The sequence below is a fragment of the Typopeltis vanoorti genome, chromosome 10 (genome assembly GCF_054136105.1).
Source record: "Typopeltis vanoorti isolate ZY-2024b chromosome 10, IOZ_Tvanoo_1.0, whole genome shotgun sequence".
Lineage (NCBI taxonomy): Eukaryota > Metazoa > Arthropoda > Arachnida > Uropygi > Thelyphonidae > Typopeltis > Typopeltis vanoorti.
This window is the reverse complement of record NC_143558.1, coordinates 82968949-82986849: the sequence shown is the minus strand read 5'-3', so window position 1 is coordinate 82986849 and position 17901 is coordinate 82968949. Positions and strand designations below refer to the sequence as shown.

The 17901-nt window shown below is 36.1% G+C and overlaps 1 protein-coding gene across 2 annotated transcripts in view; it reads right to left on the bottom strand.

Annotated features, from left to right (window-relative positions):
• LOC150102546 (acid phosphatase type 7) overlaps positions 1-17901 on the bottom strand; it is a 217272-nt gene that overhangs the window by 163840 nt on the left and 35531 nt on the right. The gene's annotated exons all lie outside the window — the stretch shown is intronic.

The following is a 17901-nucleotide window of genomic DNA, read 5'->3' as shown; positions in this document are numbered from 1 at the left end:
TCATAATGTAATAACAGCATACATTTCCTAGGAAATATGTTTTACATTATGGAAAATACCAAGAATAGCGATCAGAACTTTACCACCTTTGCTGCGAGTTGCCCGAGTTTGTACTATGTACTTGGACTACGTGCATTAGCTCATGCTAGTAGTCGCCAATACTTTAATAGTTTACTATACTATATTCGGCATGAAACTCTCTGATTCCAATCTTTGAGTTTCTTATTCGATTTTAAAACAATGTGGATTTAATATCCCCTTAATTTAAATAATTATTGTTATATGATTTATCATAGTTATTTAATAACTAATATAATAAAGATTTATGTAGTGAGAATAACTTTTGCTTGTTCATCTTGTTTAACAATTTATAAAACAATTCATTAGATAAATAACTCACAGCACATAAGGAATCCAATCCTAAACTCAAATTTGCTGATAAAATTAACATCCGTGCATCCATACTGTGCTTCCATATTATTCTATATAGTTTTTTTTGCTCTCGCCATGAGAGAGAGCAGAAGATAGTTCATGCAGTGATATTCAGTGCTGAAAGATAAGTTCTTTTTTGGAGGTATTTAGCAACAATTAAATCATTCTTTCTGCATCATTATGAGCATGTGTTTGATTAACTTTCTATTTTTGACAGGTTTAATATTTGTTTTCTTGTATGCTGTATTTGTGTGTCATAGTGCTGATGTGTAAAACAATGGCGATTTTAACATGAGTGATCATGTTTGCTGCAGCTTGTAAGAAACATATGGCCTTTTCAGAATGAGTTATGGAAGGAGAATGAACGTGAAGAACATGTTTGTCAAAAGCATTTTGAGAGTGATGGCAGTAAGTTGAAAGATGAAATGGGTGATAAAGCAAATGGCATAATTAGTGTTACAAGTGGTATGAGTGTATAAATAACACAGTGGAAAATTAAGAGAATGACCAGATGGTAATGAAAAGAGCACACTTACATGGAGTTCTCCACAGAACAAAATGTGAGAATGAGTGGTTGGAGAAATGCGGGGCAGATGGTATCACAGAGAAGTGAAAGAAAGGAGAGAAAGCAGAGCAGAAAAGAGCGAAAGCATGAGAATAAAGTTCAGATTTTGTATTGTGATTCATTGATAAGAGGAGTCCTTGAGGAGAGTGATCAAATAGTTTTTCTGGTGCTAAGATTATGGATGTCAGCAATGCTGTAAGGATCTAGAGAGTTAAGGTGAAAGATATTTTGGCTGGTACAAATGATTTAATAGGTGACAAGTATGATATGTGGGAAGATATGAAAAAGTTGCTAGTGTATGCAAAAAAGAAGTGAGAAAGTAAGCTGTGAATCTGTTCCCATGGTATGAGAGAGAGGTAGAAAGCTATGATCACAAATGAGTCAGTGTACAGACTGTGCACGATGAATGGTGTGGAGTTTATGATTTTTATTATTCCGTGACACCTCCAAGGAGTCCAACGACTCATCAAGAGAAGACACTCTATAACTCTCCGTCTCCACCATTTATTCCATTAACTGCACACAACTGCTAGTACCATCATCATCTACACACAATGCATCTACAACCCACCACTACCACCAGCACTAATATTATTTGTCTGTAAATTGTGTGTTCTCAAGGCCTATTTGTCTGTATGCCAGATTAAAAACTTGAGTTTCCAAGGGAAAAAAAAAAAAACTGCTACCCCCATATAAGATTGGCTAACTCACTTATAACTGAAAAAACCCATATAAAGATTTCTCTCGTCAACACAAGAACTGAACTTAAGCCATTTCCAACTGAAGTATGTGCAATGTATTCCTTTCCCCCAATTTCACTATGGAGGCATTTTGTGGATATATGAGTTTGATGGAAGAAAGGATTTATTTATATAAAGCAGATGGCTTGCATCTGAATGGATTTGGTGTCAAATCTTGAGAAAATGTTGTTCAGAAAGAGTTTGGAAGTGCAGAGTCAGGGAACCTAGAATGTTTAGAGGGGGGAGATACAGGCAAATCACTCTCCTCCCACTTACTAACCTGTAGGTCCAGGGAACCTACAGGTTAGTTAGTGAGAGGAGAGTGATCACATGATGCAAAATGCAGCACCCCAGTTTCTTAACTTTGGTGGGTTAAGTAACACAAGATGAAAGGGAGGTTGTGGAATGAAGTGGGTATTGTAGTTTATGTATACTAATACCAGAAGTATCTGAAATAAGGACGAGAAGTTTTTGGCATTGGTTAACACATGTCCAAAAGTTAAAAGGCATTAGTGAGACCTGGTTGACCAAAGATGATGTGGTCACAGGAACAGAATGCAAAGGATATAGTGTCTTAAGAGAGGGCAGAAGAAGCAGGATCGGAGAGGTTTTGCTAATGATAGCAGAAGAATTAAAGTCAAAAAAGAGTAGAACACATCAAGGAAACAGGGATTCAGAGAGTAGTTCATTTGAGGCTATGTAGTGTGAGATAGAGGCCAACAGGACTAAATATGTAACTGGTTGCTGCTATAATTCAGGAAGGGGGATATAAGAGAGAGAGTGTAAATGACATGCACTCACAAATTAGCACGATGAGTACAAGTCGATTAATTATCATGGGGAATTTTGAGGTAATTATTATGGGAGAAGATTTGAAAGAGATACCAAATAATTCAAGAGTAGCAGTGTATGAGAATTCAATGATCAGAGGTGTGGTGAGTGAAAAGATACATAAGATTTCTTTTCCAGAAGGTAGAATGAACAGAGGATTGAAGCAGTGAATAAGAGGAGTGAACGAGCAAAAGAGTTGGTAGTAGTAGTTGGAACAAATGATTTGGCTGGTAACAAGGAGAATGTAAGGATGGATGTCATAAGACTATTAAGGAGAGTGAAAAATAACAGTGTGGTAGGTAAGGTAGTCAAATATGTTGCCCAAGTATGATGATTAGTGGAGAAAGTGAGCATAGATTATGAATGTTACGCTAGCAGAGTTGCGTGAAAAGAAAGGAGTTCTGTGAATGTGTGGGATGAATTTGAGGGCGAATTTTTTTATACAGACTGAGCTGTACAAAAGAGATGAGCTATGCTTAAATGGATTTGGTGTGAGTCAGTTGGAGAAATTGTTGCTGAAAGAAAAATAATGACTGAAGTGAATGGAAGACTTGAGTAAGCAAAAAGTGTTGGGAAGAGCAGCAGATTGCACAAATGAAGTAAGAGGCACAAGTGAAGAGAATGAGAGAGAAGAAACACAAAACAGACAGGGAGACACTGCGAGAGAAGTGTAAATAATGGTTTCAGGAGTAGATATGTGAGTGCGCAAGAAGGATTTAAAATAGTCAAGGATGTGGGGGTGACATTTAGGTCTGAGGAGGGATATAATATTAGTGATGATTGAGACAAATGGATGGGGGGGGGGGAGTGTGGAGGAGTCATATCTGAGAAGTGGGATTGGTGGGACTTGTTATAGAAACAGAAATGATCTGGTGTTTACAAATGCTAGAAGTATTCGAAAAAAGGGGAATAAAATGATATAAATAACTAATGCTATGGCACTCCGTGGAGTCAAAAGACTCATCGAGGGAGACCCACTCTGTCCATTAACACAATACCTATAATACATCTCCTTAAACTTATTCACCATTAGGGTAATCACAACCACCTCTGGTAATATCCATTCCACTCATTCATCACTCTCCAAGAAAAGAGCCTAGTCCATGCATCCTTACTAACCATACTCTTATTCCAAGTGTGACCCCTTGTCTTTCCCTACTCCCCATGTATTGAAAATTTTCTTCTCTGTCAATCTTATAGTATCCCTTCAGTAACTTATAAGTTTCTTTTTAGAAATTATGGACTTTACAACTGTGTTATAAATAACTCTTTTAATTTCCCTGATGTTTTGACCTTCATATTAAGATCATCATCTGGAGTATATACAAGCACAAGCTAAGTTACATTACATACAGTGAGTAAAGAAACAATGAATTTCATCACAAGTTATTCTACTGGCATGACCTCTATTGAGAAAAAAAAAATTTTTTTTTTGTATCTGCTAGTCTCAGACAATAGTACATACCAACGTGTTAACTACGACCCAACCAACAGAATAAAAAAGAAAACAGAGAAACCACTTAAATCTATTACTATATGGCCTGAAGACACAGTCAAGAAACTACTACCGCAATACGCTCGTTCCCCAAGAATTTACGGTTTACCAAAATTACACAAACAAAACACACCACTCCGGCCGATAGTTGAAGGTATAGCAGCCCGAATTATCACCTAGCCAAGAAATTAGCGGCAACACTCAAGGAGTTGGTAGGTCATTCTCCTCCTATATCAGAAACACACAACACTTCATAAACATAATCAAAGACATTACATTAGAAAAAGATGATTTATTAGTCAGTTTTGACATCTCTGCCCTCTTTACGAATGTCCCAATCAATGACACAATCCTTCTTTTACAGAACAAATTCCCACCAGATATTACAGCGCTCTTTGCACATGTATTACGTTCTGGCTATTTTGTTTGGCAAAACACTTTCTACCTGCAAAAAGAAGGCACAGCCATGGGCTCGCCATTATCCCCCCTATTGCTAACTTTTATATGGAACATTTTGAGCAACATGCTCTAGATTCCTCTCCTTTAAAACCCAAAGTCTGACTTAGATACGTTGACGATGTTTTCACGATCTGGTCCCATGGCCGCCAGACACTAGACACTTTCCTTTGCCACCTAAACAAACAACACAAACGCATACAATTCACAATTGAGATTGAAAAACAGAACACACTTCTGTTTCTAGATACACTTGTCACACGTCTTCCCTCTGGCAGTCTTTCTATTTGTAGTATGTGTCTATTTCCGGCTGTGTACCGGAAATAGACACATACTGGCCAATATATACACATAAACTCCTACCACCACCCAACACAAAAACTAGATGTCATTAATACTCTAAAAAACAGGGCTTTGAAGATCTGCTCCAATGAACAATCTCTGAAAGACGAAGTTAAAGTTATCAGCAATACTTTTCTAAAAAATGGATACAGCCAAAACACTATTAACAAAATTCTCTACAAGACCTCAATAAAAAATAAAGATAAACCAGACTAAAAAAAAAAAAAAGACTACAATAAAACTATAACCATTCCTTACATTAAAGGGGCATCAGATAAAATAAACAGAATACTATAAAAATACAACCTCAAAGCCACCTTTAAACCTCCTGCAAAACTAAAGAGCTTACTGAACTCATCCAAAGACCCACTCCCTCTGCTGGCCCACCCTGGAGTATACCGTATTTACTGCACCTGTAATATACCATATATAGGGAAAACAGGACACACAATTCCTATTAGACAAAAAGAACATAAACGACACATTAAATATAACAACTATGGTGAAGCTGGCCTTTCTGACCATGCCCTGAACACTTTACATAGAATTGACTGGAAAAGCACCAGTTGTTTACATCACACCAAAACATGGTGTGAACACTAAGGAAGCCTGTGAGATTCTTATCAACCACCCCAATCTGAACAATAATGATGGTCTAAAAATCCCAAGCATATGGAAGGCACATATTCGACCCACGGAACTTCTCTCTCTAAGAGTTAACTATAAACAGGACTGTAGGTTATCCAGAATCCTACATCAAAAATAACAATTGTAATGTTAAAATAGGACATAATTGTTACTGAAAGAAGACTATCTATAAGAAAGAATGTTTTCCCATGTTATCTCAAATAGAATTTAGCTTTGATGCAGTTTCTAATTAATAAATTGGCAATTTTTTTTTTCTCACTACAGGTCATGCCAGTAGAATAACCAGTGATCAAATTCATTGTTTCTTTACTCACTATATGTAATGTAACTCAGTTTATGCTTGTATATATACTCCAGATGATGATCTTAATATGAAGATCGAAACGTTGGGAAATTAAAAGAGTTATTTATAACATGATTGTAAAGTCCATAATTTCAAAAATGAATGCTGATCACCGTGTAACACTAAAAGAAAGGATATAGGTTTCTATCATATCCCTTCTCTTCCACCTGTCAACTAAACTCTGCAACCCACACACCTGTCACCGGCTTGGTCACTCATCTCTGAATCTTCACCACTCCCGATCCCCAAGAAATGCATGTAACCAAATCTGTGCACAATAATCATCATGCGGCCAAATTATGACCTTATAAAGAAGGATAATTGTCGACATGCTCTTCATCACCGAATAATCCTATTTTGCCAACTCTTAAAACAAGTCCTCTGAATTGCAAATTGATATCTATCATCACCACCCCAGATCCATAGCATCATCAATTTCCTGTAAACTAGTACCATCAATATGATATGAAGTGTGTAATCTTTTCATCCTGAAGTGCATTACTTTACATTTTACAAAACTGAATTGATAACCATTGTCCTTTGCCTACAATGCCAATTTATTTAAATCATCTTGTAAGATAGCTACATCACCTTTATCAACTATTGCTCTCCCTAGTTTAGAATCATCTGCAAACAACTGAATGTCCCTTTCAAATCTTCTGCCATATCATTAATATACAAACTAAAGAGTAGCGGTCCTAGTACAAATCCCAGGGGAGCTCCACTAGTCACCCTCATTCATCTTGATTCCATTCTACCATCACCACCCTCTGATGTTCTGTCTATCAGCCACTCACCTATCTATACAACCAACTTCATATCCATTCCCATTTGCTCCAACTTATGTAACAGTTTTTCATGCAGTATTCTGTCAAATGCCTTTGCAAAGTCCAGCATCATGGTGTAGCCATTTCCTTTATCCAATTCTGCTATCACCTTATAAAATGTGAATAAATTACTGAGGCAGCACCTACCTTTTACAAAGTCATGCTGCCCCCTATAAATTATCATATTCCTATTCACCCATTCCTGAATTTTATTTTTAACCAGCTTTTCCAATACTTTAACTACGACTCCAGAGATACTAAATGGTCCATAATTTGCTACTTCTGTCTTGGAACCTTGCTAGAGCCGAGACTTAAACAACTTCGTCAGAGGCACTGCCAGTTCATTTGCACATTTTCATAGCACATGAGCAGACATACCATCCAGGCCCGCTGCTGTATTCACATTGATATCAATGTGATATCTTTCAATATACTGAGTACCTCTAGTTCATCTACCTTAAAGCTGGCAAGCAAAACATCACAATAACTGCTATATACACACCAACAAATGATGTAATCCAGGAAGAAAAGGATAATTTTTATAACATGCTACAGAGAAGTATAGAAACAACAAATAAAAAAAGGTATGCAACTTATAATTGGAGACATTAATGCTAAGGTTGGAAATGATAATACTAATAAACAAACTGTTATGGGAAAGTATGCAGAAGGAGAAATAAATGAAAATGGAGAGTTACTTAGAGACTTTTGTATGTTCAATCAGCTTGTAATAGGAGGGAGTCTCTTCCAACATAAAAAAATACACAAGTGGACATGGATAGCACCAGTTAGAAAGACAAAGAACCAAATAGACCATGTACTTATATCAAGGAATTGGAGGAAATCACTCCTGGATGTCAGAGTTAAAAGAGGAGTAGAAGTATATTCAGATCACTTTCTGCTAACAGCTACCATAAAAGTAAAAATATTTAAAAATAAACAAACAGTGCACAATAGGAAGAGGTTTAGAACTGAAAAACTCAAAAACAAAGAGATTAGAAATAAATTTATAACAACTCTACAGGATAAATGGGATAAACTCAAAAAAAGAGAATTAGATAACATAGAGGGAAAATGGACTAAGATTAAAGACATACTAATAAGCACATCAGAAAAGATATGGGGATTTCGAACTAATACAGACAAAGAATGGATATCAGAAAACACCAACTTAAAAATAGAAGAGAGAAATAGAATAAAAGAGAAACTATTAGAGATTGGAAAATGTTGAACAAGAACAAGCAGAAAGATATAGAGCAATTAACAAAGAAATAAAATAAAAGTACAAGAAATGATAAAAGAAAATACATTGAGAATCTAACACAAGAGGCAGAGGATGCTGCATATATAAATGATACTAGAAAGTTGTATGATACAAGGAAATTAAGTGGAAAAAGAAACAAATTGATAGTTCCTATATAAAATAAAGAAGGAAACCCATTATTAAATGAAAAATAACAGATAAATAGATGGATGGAATTCTTCTCATAGAAATTTCAAGAAATGACTGATGGTGACAAGACCCTAAAATTAAATGAACAAAATGCATCATTAGATATAAATTTGAACGAAATAACAAAAATAGAAATTACAATAGCAATAACTCAGATCAAAACAGGTAAAGCACCGGGAGCAGACAACATACCAGGCAATATACTAAAAGTAAATCCAAAACTTATAGCAGAAATATTGTGTCCCTTACTAAATGAGATATGGCAGAAAGAAGAGTGGCCTAAGGAATGGAATACTGGATTACTGGTTAAATTACCAAAAAAGGGAACCTATCTGAATGCAAAAATTGGAGAGGTATAACATTGCTGAGTGTTATAAGTAAAATACTAGAAAGAATCAAAATAGAAAAACAACTAAGACCAGAACAGCAAGATTTCAAGCCAATAGATCATGCACCGACCACATTGCTACTTTATGAATTATCATAGAACAATCATCGGAATGGCAGGAAAGCTTATATTTAAATTTTATCGATTTTGAACAAGCTTTCGACGGTATAAACAGATCTTCCCTATGGAAATTACTTAGACATTATGGACTCCCAGAAAAATTAATAAGAATAATTTAAAAAATGTATGAAGATTTTAAAATTAAAGTAATACATGGAAATACCCTCTCAGAACCATTTAAAACAGAGACAGGAGTAAGGCAAGGTTGTATACTCTCCCCTACGATGTTTTTAATTGTCATAGACTGGGTGATGAGAAAAGTATCTCATGGAAATACAGGATTACAATGGTTACTTCAAAACCAACTGCACAAACTAGATTTTGCAGATGATATCTGCTTACTTTCAAAGAAGCACCAAGAACCAACACATAGAACAAAAAACAACAACACTTGTAGAAAGAGCCAAAAAAGTTGGTCTTAGGATAAATAAAAATAAAACAATGTTGGTGAAAATAAATGCAAAGCAAAATAAACAAATAAGAATAGAAGAATCACTGCTTAAAGAAGTAGAACAATTTATATACCTTGGTTCAATAGTATCAATAAAAGGAGGAACTACTGAAGATATAAATAGAAGGAAACAGCTGGCTTATTCAACTTTCAACCAACTTAGAAATATCTGGAAAAACATGAATTTGTCTATAAAAACTAAAATGAGAATATTTAACTCAAATGTAAAGGCAATATTAATGTGTTGAGAGTTTATTTTTCACTTGGTTAGACTATAAAAAGTTTATAGTCTAACTTTGAAAAATAAACTCTCAACATCTTTCTCTGAATCTGGAGTAATTTAATAATAAGGTTGTACACCCTTTGGGAACTCCGATAGGTTAGGATGACCTCTCATTGCCTCTGCCCTTGTGTCTCAACTACTGGGCCTGGCTCCCACTGACGAGACCTCAATAAAGGTCGAAACCAGTATGGGTAGTGGCCCTTGCCTTAATGCATAGCATTACACATATCCGCAAGGAGATGTGCTTTGCATTATGGGAGATACTGAGATAGGAGTGATGAGAGAGAGCTTTCTCCATCTTTGCAACGAGTTGCCCGGTGTTGTACTACCTTACCCCAGTCCTGAAGATACTTTCAGGTACAAACTTTGTTTGCTCACACTTGGATAAAGGATTAAACTAAACTTTTTATTTTGCAATACTAATGTATGGATCAGAAACGTGGATGTTAAATAAAAAGATAGTTAACAATGTCTGGGTCTTCCTAAACATGTGTTTAAGAATGATACTGGGAATACATTGGCCAAAAACAAATATCAAATGAAGAACTATGGCAGAGAACAAACCAGAAACCCATGTTGCAACAGATACATGAAAGGAAATGGAGATGGTCAGGACATGTGTTGAGGAAAGAAGATAAAATAATAGTAAAACAGGCTCCGGATTGGAACCCACAGGGTAAAAGAAGATGAGGAAGGCCAAGAGAAACATGGAAAAGAACAATACTGAAAGAAATAACAAATATTAATAAAAACTGGAAACAAAAATCAGAGTCCGGTGGCAAATGGTGGTGGAAGACCTATGCTCCCAGGTGGAGTGAAGCGGATTAAGTAGTTAAGTATAGCCATTTCAAAAGAACGTGTAGAATATATTTTGCATGAAAAATTACAAATGACAACAGCTTCGTGCAAGATGGGTGCCGCACTTGCTCACAGCGGATCAAAAACGCACTCACATGAAAATCTCTAAGCAGTGCTTGGAGCATTTAAACAAGAATAAAACTGATTTTGTGTGTCGATTTATTACTATGGATGAGACTTGGATTCACCATTACACACCAGAATCCAAACAGCAGTCAAAACAATGGACAGAAGCCGGTTGTTTATCACCAAAGAAGACAAATTTGTTCCATCAGCAGGGAAGGTCATGGCATCGATGTTCTGGGGTGCTAAAGGCATTTTGTTTATTAATTATCTTGAAAAAGGGTATATTATTCCGAATAACCAAGGAATATTATTCCGATCTTTTAACCAGACTAGATGAAAAAATTTGTGTGAAAAACCCGGTTTGCAGAAGAAAAATCATCTTTCATCAGGACAATGTGCGTGCCCACAAAGGTATTTTGGCAATGGGAAAATTAAGGGATCTGCACTATGAATTGTTGGAACATCAACCCTATTCCCAAGATTTGGCTCCCTCTGACTTCTGTCTCTTTCCAAAACTAAAACTCTTCTTCGTGGGTCAGCGTTTTTCTTCAAATCAAGAGGTGATTGCAGCTGTAGAGGAGTATTTTGCAGATCTTACTGAGAACCACTACAGGGAAGGGATAATTGCACTGGACCATCACTGGAATAAATGTATTAGTCTTAAGGAAGATTATGTTGAAACATAAAAATAATTTTGAAATTATAAATTTGTTTTTTCAATGTTAGGTTGAGAACTTTTCAGACCACCCTCGTATGGTCCCGTTTGGATAATATGATCAACTCTACTTACAACAAAACTTATTTAACTTCCAAAAACAGGCAAATCAAAAAATTTAATGCATTGTACGAAAAACATTTTCAAATCAAGAGCTACCCTAACTGATGAAAAAATACTAATTAACATTGCTAATCATAACTTGACATCAGCAGAAGCTAGCATTTTAAAGAAAGGGTTCAATTTTGCAGTCACACCAGAGCACATTCCTAAAATAGATATTATTTACAACATAGAAAAGGCCCTTTACTTTCTACCTCAACCTGTTGTAAATAACATTAGACTGAGGACTGCAATCCTTCTCTCATCTTATTGTCCTCCTAAAAAGAACATCAGTTACTCAGAAAAAGAGCACTTTCAAATTTAAAGAGGAACAAAGATATTATAGTACTCAAGGTTGATAAAGGCAATTCAACCAATCATGAATATAACTGATTATATGTCCAAAATTTCAATTCTAATTTCTGACACCTCTACTTACACTCCATTAGATTATGACCCTACTTAGACAAACCAAGAAGAAACCAATAACTATTTACACAACATGAACTACAGATCTCAAAAACAGACTGAAATCTATGCACCCCTTAACTCCATGATTATATGGAACACCCAAGGTACACAAGACTAATATTCCTCTTCAGCCTATCATAATGGTAATAGCTTGCCTAATTATTTGTTATCTAAGCATCTGGTTAATTTTCTAAAATAGTACATCAGCTACACGGATGCCTACATCAAAAATTCACAACACTTTGTAGAAAAAACTAGGAGAAATTTTTATCTCACCAACAGACATTCTAGCTAGTCTGGATATTGTATCGTTTTTCACAAATGTTCCTGTAGATGAAGTTATGGCACTTGTAGATAACCTGTTCCCTCAAGACATCTGTAACTATTCAAACACTGTCTCAACTCAAATTTTTTCTAATGGAATGGGAAAATCTACAAACAACTATCTGACCTTGCAATGGGAAGCCCTCTATCTCCTGCATGTGCTGACTTATTCATGGAAAACTTTGAAAAAGATGTCTTGCTATCTACAAATCCTAAACCATCACTTTGGTGGAGAGATACAGATGATATATTTATAATATGAAAACACAGTGTGGTTGAATTACACGATTTTCTTTCACCAATTAACTCCTTCCACCAAAAATTAAATTCACTTTAGAACTTGAAAATTAAGGAAAATTACCATTACCTAGATATTCCAATTTCAAAAAAAGCAGAAGAAGAAGAAGGCATCTCTCTTAATGTATACCATAAGCCCACTCATACAAGTCTACCTACATTTCTCTCCATTGCACCATATAAAAATTAGGTATTGTACATATGCAGAAAAAGAGGGCAATCTCTATTACAAGAGATGAACACTAAAAGAAGAATTTCATTATCTTCTCCAACAATTGGTCAGCAATGGGTATTCTAAAAAAGTGGTATAAAGAATACTATTCTCTACTCCTTCTCCACAACAGATCCATTACATTAAGAGCCTCTGTTTCCATCTCTTATATTGGCAAACTTTCTAAAGCAGCTGGAAGGAAATGTCATCAGGAAGGTGAGAGACTTTAGATACTTAGGTTCGACAGTGGAAGAAGATGGAGGAGGTGAGAAGGAAGTGGGATGCAGGATACAAGCAGGTTGGAGGAACTGGAGGGAGATGGCTGGAGTGTTATGTGATAAGAGGGTGCCGATCAATCTGAAAGGCAAAATTTATAGGACAGTAGTGAGGCCAGCTATGACATATGCTATAGAAACTGTGGCCCTGAGGAAAAATAACATTAGCAGGATGGAAGTAGCAGAGATGAGAATGCTTAGGTGGATGTGCGGTGTGACCAGAAAGGATCATCTGAGAAATGACTATGTCAGGGGAACAGTGAAAGTTACGAACTTAGGAGCGAAAATACAGGAGGCAAGGTTGAGATGGTTTGGTCATGTGATGAGGAGGGAGGACGAATATGTGGGAAGAAGGGTCATGCAGATGGATGTGCAAGGAAGGCGGAAGCGTGGGCGGCCAAAGAAGAGATGGAGGGAGCTGTTAGAAGAGGACTTGAAGATGAAGAACTTGGATGTGGTGACAGCCCAAGACAGGAAGGTGTGGAGGAGACTCATAAGAAACAGTGACCCCACTTAAGTGGGAGAAGCTGCAGAAGAAGAAGATATTGGCAAACTTTCTCTCAAAATCACCAATCTCTTGAAATTTCAAAACATAAGAAGCAAACCCAGTGTGACTGTTCGAGATCTGTTACACGGATGCTCAAGGACCAAAACCCTCTTAACAAACAATCTGGTGTTTACAATATTCCATGTAAACTCCAGATTCCATGTAAACTACATTTGTGGCCTTGCTTACATAAGGCAAACATCTAGAAGTTTAGAAACAGGGCAAAAGAAGCATATTGGAGATGTCAATAATAATAGAGAAGACAGCTCAGGTCTGGCATTTCATTTCTTTTACACTCAACACAATATTGAATGGGACAAAAGCTTCATGTCTTACATAGAAGACAACTTCAGTGCCCACAACATCAAAGAGACTATCCACTCACAAAGCACTCTTAACAGAATCCAAGGAATGATTTATGCAACATCTGGAAGTCACTTATTACATCTTTCAAGACATCAGACTTTTTTTAACTTTTCTGTCAATTATCGTGCACACTTGCTGAACAATGATTGACCCATGCAAGCTACAGTTCCTACATAATCGGCTTTTAGTTATGTAATAGTTCAAATTTACTGCTTATTGCATATTTGTGTTCTTCCTAACCAGAAGAAGCCACTAATACATGTGGCAAAACTAAAATAATTAAATATCTATTATAACATATTAAACCCAGTGTTAGTTATTTTTGTTACATTCATTTTTTGTTTGATAAAATCAACATACTCATCATGATATTCCTTCAGTAAACCCATGCTGCTCCTTGCAGAGTACAGTTTGTTTGTCTACTCATTTCTGCATATGAATTCTTACCACTTCTCTAAAATTTTCACCACCACAAGAGAAATTGATAGGTCGATAGTTAGACACAACAGTTTTTACACCACTCTTGTACAATGGAACAATCATACATATCTTCCATTCCTGTGGTATCATTCCTCGGCTGAGATTCAAGTTATTTAAACATGTGTGACAAATTCTTATCCAGGTTATGCAACAGCTCTTCAGCCTCATTCTCATGCACCTCTAACTCTTCATCCAACGTAGTAGTAGCACTCTACATGATGTTATATACACCTGGTTGTCCTTTTTTTCATGCTTACACGGTGATCAGAATACATTATGGAAAATTATGGAGACAACTACCATGTTATATTAAACTTTAGTTTAATATAAACCAAAATGAACACTCAACGTTTCGACCTTCATATCAAGATCATCATCTGGAGCAAACACACATATATACAGAGAAACAAGCTGCACTACAATCTACATGGTTTGCTAAAGTTACTGACCAACTGTTACAACAATTATTGGCCTGACCTCTGGTGAAAAAAAAAAACCTTTACTACAAAGCTAGAGTCTTATTATTATCTGTTGAGTTACAAAATTAAATTGGGCTGGAGAGCAACATGTTTATATTTACCCTATAATATAAAATGATAAGCCTTTTTCGTAACGTTTTTGTGTCACGTTTTTTGTCAAGTTATTTGAAACGTTTTGAAACTCAGGGGTTACCTGTTGAGTCTTCAAAATTCGAGTCATCAGAATTCAAGGAGAACTGGCCTACCAGTCCGGAACTCGGGGGTTTGGCACCGCAGGTGCTGGGGGGGGGGGGGAGAACCCCCTTTTGAGTCATCAGAATTCAAGGAGAACTGGCCTACCGGAACTTGGGATGCTGTAGGCATCGGGGGGGGCCTAGTGTGTGTGTGTGTAAAATAAAAAAACTGTGATTATACATATAAATTTCAACCAATTGGTATGGAACAGTTTCCAATAAAAGCTGAAAATTGCTTAAAGTCCTAAAGTATGCTAGATACTAAGTAGGTTGAATATGTGCCATCCAAATTCTTGGAAATTTTATGCCACCATTACTGTTGAGGTTAGGGTGGTTAATCAGAATTTCACAGGCTTCTTTAAATTTTCTTTCATACTAGCTTTGATGTAGTCAAGTTTTTTTGTTTTGTTTTTTTACCAGAGGTCAGGCCAATAATTGTTATAACGGTTGGTAACTTTAGCAAACCATGTAGATTATAGCGCAGCTTGTTTCTCTGTATATATGTGTATACTCCAGATGATGACCTTGATATGAAGGTCGAAACGTCGATGTGTTCATTTTGGTTTATATTAAACTAAAGTTTTGCTCTAATACGGTAGTTGTCTCCATAATTTTCCATAATGCATACGCCTGGTTGATATATCTTAGCAAAGTGAGCACTCGTTAATTGAACAATCTCATTAGCTTCTGACACTAGAGTACCATCAGCATTCAGTGAAGTTATTCTTTAAAATTCATTCTTTCATTTGCTTGCATCATAATGATAAAATTCTTTTCAATTGCCTTTAGCCTGCATAGCCAATTTTTTTTCATACTCCGATTCGGCTTTCTACACACTCTTCTGGCCTGCGCTTTATATATTTTGTAACTCCTCTCACTCTTATTCTCACTTATATTATTTCCTCATCATCTTCTTCTTCTTATGAATCTCTTGCTTAACAAGGTTGCACATCCATTTCACTCCCACCCTATTTATTCTTCAAACACTAGTGATACATTCAGATACCATTCATTTAAGCACTTTTTTAAAGATTCCAATGTATTGCTGACATTTTTCATATTCAGTAACTGATACCACGAGACTAAAGAGAGTATTCTCCTAAGTTGATCACAATTTACAGCTCTGTAGTTCAGCATGGAACCTGTTCTAATTGGAACAGGTTCCATGCTAATTTGAATACCAGTTTGACTAACTTTTTTGACCAATTTGACTAACTAATTTGACCACCAGTTGGTGGTCAAATATGACTATTTGACCGCCAACTGGTAGTCAAATAGTCATATTTTTAATAGACCCCTTCTGACACTTTGAACAAATCTAACACTCTTTGACCTTGAGTTGCTTCTTTCAAGTGCTGCTTGAGAAAGTTCTCTTGCAACAATTTAATAAAGTCCTATTCATTCTTATTATTAGATTTCTCTTCTACCCAATCAACGTTTGGATGATTAAAGTCACCTATAATGATCACTCGTTAAGTACCTATAAGGCTAAATTGGCGATGCATTTCATCATCCCCTACAACTGAGCTGCTAGGTCTGTAGCAACATGCACTTCATTCTGTTAGCTTCCACTTCACACCATATAACTTCAAACTCACTGCTACATGGGACATCATTACCATCAATGTTTTCTTGTGTTTCTACCCTAACTGGACTTAAGTCGTCTAATATCATTAGTAGTACTCGACCCTACTTCCCTATCTCTTCTATCATTCCTAAAAATAGTGTACCCATTATACTCAATCCCAGTTAGCATATCCGATTCTGATAGCCAGGTTTCAGTATGCCAACAATCTTAAGCCACAACATATTCAATAAAGAAATGAACTTAACCCCTTTGTCTCTGATGCTCCTGGCATTTGACATAACAAATTATCACCTGACTTATTCTTATAATTAGATATGCAATCTATTTGGCCTTGTTGTAGAACTTTCTATTTTCTCCTTCCCAGACATATTTAAAGGTCTGAACCAAAAGCAAAAAATTCCACTCTTTTGCCAGATGCATAACCATTTTCAAAGCTTCATATTGGAAGTTTAATAAATTTAGTTTAATCCTTTATCCAAGTGTGAGCAAATAAAGTTTGCGCCTGAAAATATCTTCAGGACTGTAGAGCAAGGTGGTGCAACTGCTGGCAACTTGGAGCAAAGATGGACCAAGCTCTCTTCACTCCTTGTCTCAGTATCTCCCACCATGCAAAGCACGTCTTTGCAGACATGTATAATGCTATGCATTGAAGGAAGGGCCACTACCCAGACAAGTTTCAACCTTTATTGAGGTTTCGTCAGTGGGAGGCAGACCCAGAGGTGGTGACACTAAGGCAGAAGCAACAGAGAGATCATATTTACCTATATGAGTAGCCAACGGTGTACCACCTTATTATTAAATTACTCTGGATTTAGAGAAAGATGTTGGAAGTTTATTTTGCACTTGGTTAGACTATAATAAATTTAGTTTAATCCTTTATCCAAGTGTGAGCAAACAAAGTTTGCACCTGAAAATATCTTCAGGACTGTAGCAAGGTGGTGCAACTGTTGGCAACTCGGAACAAAGGTGTCTCAGTATCTCCCACCATGCAAAGCATGTCTTTGCGGACATGTATAATGCTATGCATTGAGGGAAGGGCCACTACCCAGACCGGTTTCGACCTTTATTGAGGTCTCGTCAGTGGGAGGAAGATCCAGAGGTGGTGAAACTAAGGCAGAAGCAATAGAGAGATCATATTTACCTATATGAGTTACCAACGGTGTACCACCTTATTATTAAATATTAACAAAAATTCAATTAACAAAAATAAAAATTAACAAAGCTTCATATCTTTGTATGAGATAATTTTTATATGTAGTTATTTATGAATAACTATGGTCTACTAATAAATCCAAAAGGAAAATATCTCATACCAAATATAAAAAGTTACAATGCTTCATATCTTTATCACATTTGCATACCATAGGTCAGGGTTTCCCAAACTTCCACGAAAAGTTCTCCTGTCATTTTAGTTTTCTAAGCATTTTTCATAAATAAATATTTTATAGTGTAAATATTCTGAGGAGAATAATATTCGTGAATATGTCGAAAAGCTCAGACCCAGAACACCTAATA